Genomic DNA, 5,399 nt, shown 5'->3' on the forward strand with positions numbered 1-5,399 from the left:
CTCGGGCCTAATAATAAGAAACATAGCAGATCCAATAGGCCTTCGCAGCGCTGTCGCTGCTCGGGCCTAATAAAAAAAAATTATCTTGATGGCCTGGTAATTCTGGTTCCGGACCACTCTAGACAATTCTTGGCTGGAGCATACTGACAAGAACCAGGATTGTTTTAAGAGTAGGACCGGAAACCAGACACAGAGACGAGGATAAAGGTAAGTGGTTTTATTTATAATATTTACAAATGTGCAAGAGGGAGGTGTGGTCAGGAGAATCTGAAATGGCAAGGAAGGGAGCAAGGTGAGTCTCGGGTACATGTACACTTACGGTACAGCTTTGTGCATAGAATGAGGCAGTGGTTAATAGTTCTTTTGTTATAGGTGACGATGAGGAGAGAGGCTTGGAGACATCAATGTCCAAAGGAGACGTTCCAGGAGACGTTCCAGGAGGAGGAGGATCCACAATTGGACAAGTCCAGCAGGTAAGTGCAACCGAAGTTTCAGGCAGGCAGGTATTTACAAAACTGAGCGGCAATTCCTGAGGCACAGAGGGGAGAAAAACAAGGCAAAAGGTTATTGAAGCTGAGAGTTCTCAAAAACATAGGTCTAAGGCTGAGATCCTGACCCATAAGGCGCGATGCTCCAGCAAAGATCTGGCATCAGCAGCAGGCTTAAATACTGCTACTGCTCATCAAGGTAATGGGCTGGAGCTGAGGAGGAAGAGTATTTGGTGCTGCCAGCAGGGTGGGGACAGAAAACTCTGGATCCTCACAACCCTGGTCCTCGAGGACCACTACCCTGCATGTTTTACTTGTTTCTATGCTCCAACACACCTGATTTGAATAAATGGGTGATTAACAGGCTTCTGTAGACCATGAAGAGATAATTTAACCACTGAATCAAGTGTGAACTCTTTAATTTTTAGCTCCTTTATGGTCTGTCTTTTCATATTGTCCAGCATTCAGTTAAGAAGTTCATCTTGAATAGTTTTTAAAATACCTTTGAGCACAGTTGCCTTTTCTAGGTGCTCCAGCACAACACTGTCCAGTGATGCCACAAAATCCACTAATCCCAAAAACACACAAGGGTTTAGGTTGGATGTTGGATATTTGTGCCCAATTCACAGACATCTTTCTCCAGTTTAACCCGGTGCAGGCAGTCTGATTTCAATCAACTGCCCTCCGTCTGCTCACTCCTCCACACACAGTGGTTCGCTTAGGGGTGTTACATGCTAACATTAGCATACTTGCCAACATTTGGGAATGTCAATGTGGGACAACATAGCGTGCCCCCCCCCCCCACACACACATACACACACACACACACACTCCCCCCCAACCATACACATACATACACATTCACAAGTATTACATTATCTGTGTATAATTCTGTCTGCCCAAATATATACAGTTGTATATAAAAAGTTTTGCCAGACACAGTTTATCTATTCATCAGCTGATCATGTCTTTAAAACATCATGCAAAAAAAACATTCCCAGAAATACACACAAACATCATAGATTCAACATGGTTTTCCTGAATTCTGATCAATTAATTTGAATTAAACACATATCATAGTTGCTTAAGATCAGGGCTCTCAAGTTTTGATCTTTCTCTCCATCCTCTTAGCTGTTATATTGTAAATACTGATCAGTAAACAGCTGTAACTTGTTATTTATTAGTATTATTAGCTTTAGCTAACCTGAACATTTCCAGCCTCCTCTTGATGCTCAGACAGAACTTCCTGCTGTCTTTCAACCACTACTAGTTATGTCCACTACTTTCTTCTACCTGACAGAATATCAAAATCTGAGCACTAGCAGCCCTTGTTTTGCTCCCGTCCAGGGGCTGGGGTTTTGGGGGCGGCTGGAGGTCTCTGACGGCGTCATTGCGGGGCTGCCTGCAGGTGCCCGGACCATGTTGGCTGGGGTCCCGGGGGCTGCGCTGGGCTCCGATAGTCATCACTCCCTCTAGACCTCTCAGGGAGTTGGCTCAACAAGGGGGGATGGCTATGTGCCCTTTCACCTTGGTCCTTCTGGGTTCTGGCTACTGCAGTGGACTAGTACCTGCCCGGTGTGTTGGGGACTCTGGGGGGGCCTCTCCTGCACGGTGGGAGGTGGTGGCATGGCTAGGNCACTGACAACCTACCTCTGCTGCTGCCTTGGGGTGGTGCCCGGTGTCTGTTTGCCTGGGACTGCTGCTGCCTTCTGGGGCTGGATCCACTTGCCCTTTCTGCTCTTGGGTGCTGTAGATGGCAGGCCTTCTACTGTTCACGGCACTTTTTTAACTGTGCATCTCCAACTGGTTTGCTAGTACACATGCACCCACATAACGTGAAAACACCTTTTTTATGTATGTATGTAAGTAAGTATATATATATATATATATATATATATATATATATATATATATATATATATATATACATACATACACACACACATACATATTGCCAGGCCAAACAAAAGTGTCACCATTAAAAAAAAAGGTTACACATTCTAATATTTTGTTGGACCACCTTTAGCTTCGATTATGGCACACATCTGCTGTGGCATTGTTTCAATAAGCTTCTGCAATGTCACAAGATTTACTTACTCCGGTGTTGCATTAATTTTTCACCAAGATTTTGCATTGATGACGGTAGAGTCTGACCGCTGTGCAAAGCCTTCTACAGCACATCCCAAAGATTCTCAATGGGGTTCAGGTCTGGACTCTGTGGTGGCCAATCCATGTGTGAAAACGATGTCTCATGCTCCCCGAACCACTCTTTTGCAATTCGAGCCAGATGAATCCTGGCATTGTCATCTTGGAATATGCCCGTGCCATCAAGGAAGAAAAAATCCATTGATGCAATAACCTGGTAATTCAGTATATTCAGGTAGTCAGCTTACCTCATTCTTTGAGCAGATACTGTTCCTGAACCTAGACCTAACCAACTGCAGCAACCCCAGATCATAGCACTGCCCCAGGCAGAAAAGGTACAGGCTTGTACAGTAGGCACTAGACATGATGGGTGCAACACTTCACTTGCCTCTCTTCTTCCCCTGATGCACCCATCACTCTGAAACAGGGTAAATCTGGACTCATCAGACCACATGACCCACAGTTGTCAAACAGAGAGCGTGTGGGCCCAACACCTGATCACTCTCAGGAAAAACACACAATAAACCTAGCAGCGTCCCTTTTATGGAAGCCTAATCATCGTGGCGTGGCTACACCTGTGACCCATTACATTTCACTGTTAAACATAGCCTGGAGTTCTGCTATTGTTTTTCTTTCATTTGATTTCACCAAATGTTTAAGTGGTCTCCGATCGCAATCATTCAGGATTTTTTCAGGACACTTTTCTTCCTCGAAGACGATGGGTCCCCACTATCCTTCTAGTTTTTAATAATGTGTTGGACAGTACTTAAACAAATTTTAGTAGTTTCTGCAATCTCCTTAGATGTTTTCTCTGCTTGATGCATGCCAATGATTTGTCCCTTCTCAAACAGACTGGCACCACGGGACATGGTTGTTTAAGAAATGAGAAGCAACTCATTGCACTACTTGGGGTTAAATAACTTGTTGCCAGCTGAAACATAATCACCCATGCAGTAATTATCCAATAGAAGGCTCGTACGTATTTGTTTAGTTAAATCCAGGTGGCGACTTTTCTTTTTGGCCAGGCAGTGTACCTGCCTTGTTCTTGATTATACTTCTGTTTACGTATGTTTGCAGGAGCGCCAACTGAGTTGGGGCGAAGTGTGGAAGACTATTTGGTCCAAAACCTTGAGTTTAGTCTTTAGATTTATGACTCCATTCGGAGTTCGCACTGGTATCCCGTTGTTTGAGGATGGGATAGTGGTAGGCGCTATGGGGGAAGGTTGTGGGATCTGGGGTGAATCAGTTCAGAATTATTATCATTTTCTTTCTTTCTTTTTTCTTTCTCTCCCACTTTTTTTGTTTGGTTTTTGTTGTTGTTATTTTATCCTTATTCCTGGAGCATGGGGGTGGAATCTGGTTGCTTCCTCAGGGCTAATTCACATTTCACATGGCTAATGCAAACAGTTCAAATGTAAGATTTATATATAGAGAGAGTTACTGTTGCCAAGAGTGAATGTTACCCTGTTTACCATTTAGCATTGCAGCTCTCGCAATCTGATATTCCCTTTAAGCTGTGCCCTTTAGGTTTTAGGTATCTTGGGGTCAACATAGCTAGATCTTTTAAAGCTCTTTACTCTAAAAATTTTCTTCCGCTCTTTGTTGAAATTAAAAAGACTTTCAAAAATGGGGGTCTCTTCCTCTCTCTTTGATTGGGAGAATAAATACTGTTAAGATGAACATCTTGCCAAAATTTTTGTTTCTGTTTCAGTGTCTACTTGTATTTTTACCAAAATGTTTTTAAATCATTAGATTCAGTTATCTGTCATTTTTTGTGGTATGGCAAAACACCCAGAGTCAGACACAAAAATACTTCAGAACTGTAAGTCTATGGCGGCCTCTGTTTACCTAATTTTCAACTTTACTACTGGGCAGCTAACATAACTAAAGTCACTTTCTGGTCCAATTCAATTAATATACCTTGGTGTCAACTAGAAGGACAGTCATATCCCTCTGCCTCACCTTTGGCTTTACTAACTGGTTCAACCTCTGTAAATCCCTCTGGCTTAACCACCAACCTCATAGTTGTAGATACTCTCAGAATATGGTTCCAGTTCAGGAAGCAGTTTAATTTTACAGGTCCCATAGTCTTAAACCCATTTTTTTTTTTAAAAACAGTGATTACACCCACTCTTACTGACCCCACCTTCTCCTTTTGACAGGATAAGGGACTGAAATGTTTTAAGGATTCTTGTAAGGAAGGATTGTTTCGCTCTTTCACCAATCTAGCTTTTGTGTCACAGCTTCCACTGTTCCTGACATTCCTCCTGCTCTCAGTCATGCCTCAGACCAGTAACTTTCCACAGTCCCACAGTTTCATGCCATGCCCATGTTATCATGCCAATCTTAATCACAGCCATTAGCAACACCTGCTCACGCCTGTATTTATGCCCACAGCTCACAGTCTTATGTTGCCAGATTATTGAACAGCCTTGCTTAGTAGATGTCCAGCATTTTTCCACAGCCCTTGCCTGACTCCATGTTACTTGACCCTTGCCTGCCTTGCGACTCATGAGCCTTGCCTTCAGAATCAGAATCAGAATCAGAATCAGAATCAGATTTATTGCCAGGTGTGTAGGCACACACGAGGAATTTGTCTCCGGTTCACAACACTCTTTGAGTAGTCTTAGTCTGTGGAAGATAAGATGAAGATGTATATGTACAATATAGATGTATATGCTCAGATACATATATACATATGAATAACTGGATATATATGAACATAATATACAGTATTTGCAGTTTGTTAAAAAAAAAAAAAAAAAA

The 5,399-nt window shown here is 42.7% G+C and overlaps 1 pseudogene; it reads left to right on the plus strand.

The window, feature by feature from the left end:
- Positions 1–378: 378 nt before the first annotated feature.
- Positions 379–5,399, plus strand: part of LOC119617887 — a 14,361-nt pseudogene continuing 9,340 nt past the window's right edge.

Source organism: Kryptolebias marmoratus, linkage group LG17 (genome assembly GCF_001649575.2).
Source record: "Kryptolebias marmoratus isolate JLee-2015 linkage group LG17, ASM164957v2, whole genome shotgun sequence".
NCBI lineage: Eukaryota > Metazoa > Chordata > Actinopteri > Cyprinodontiformes > Rivulidae > Kryptolebias > Kryptolebias marmoratus.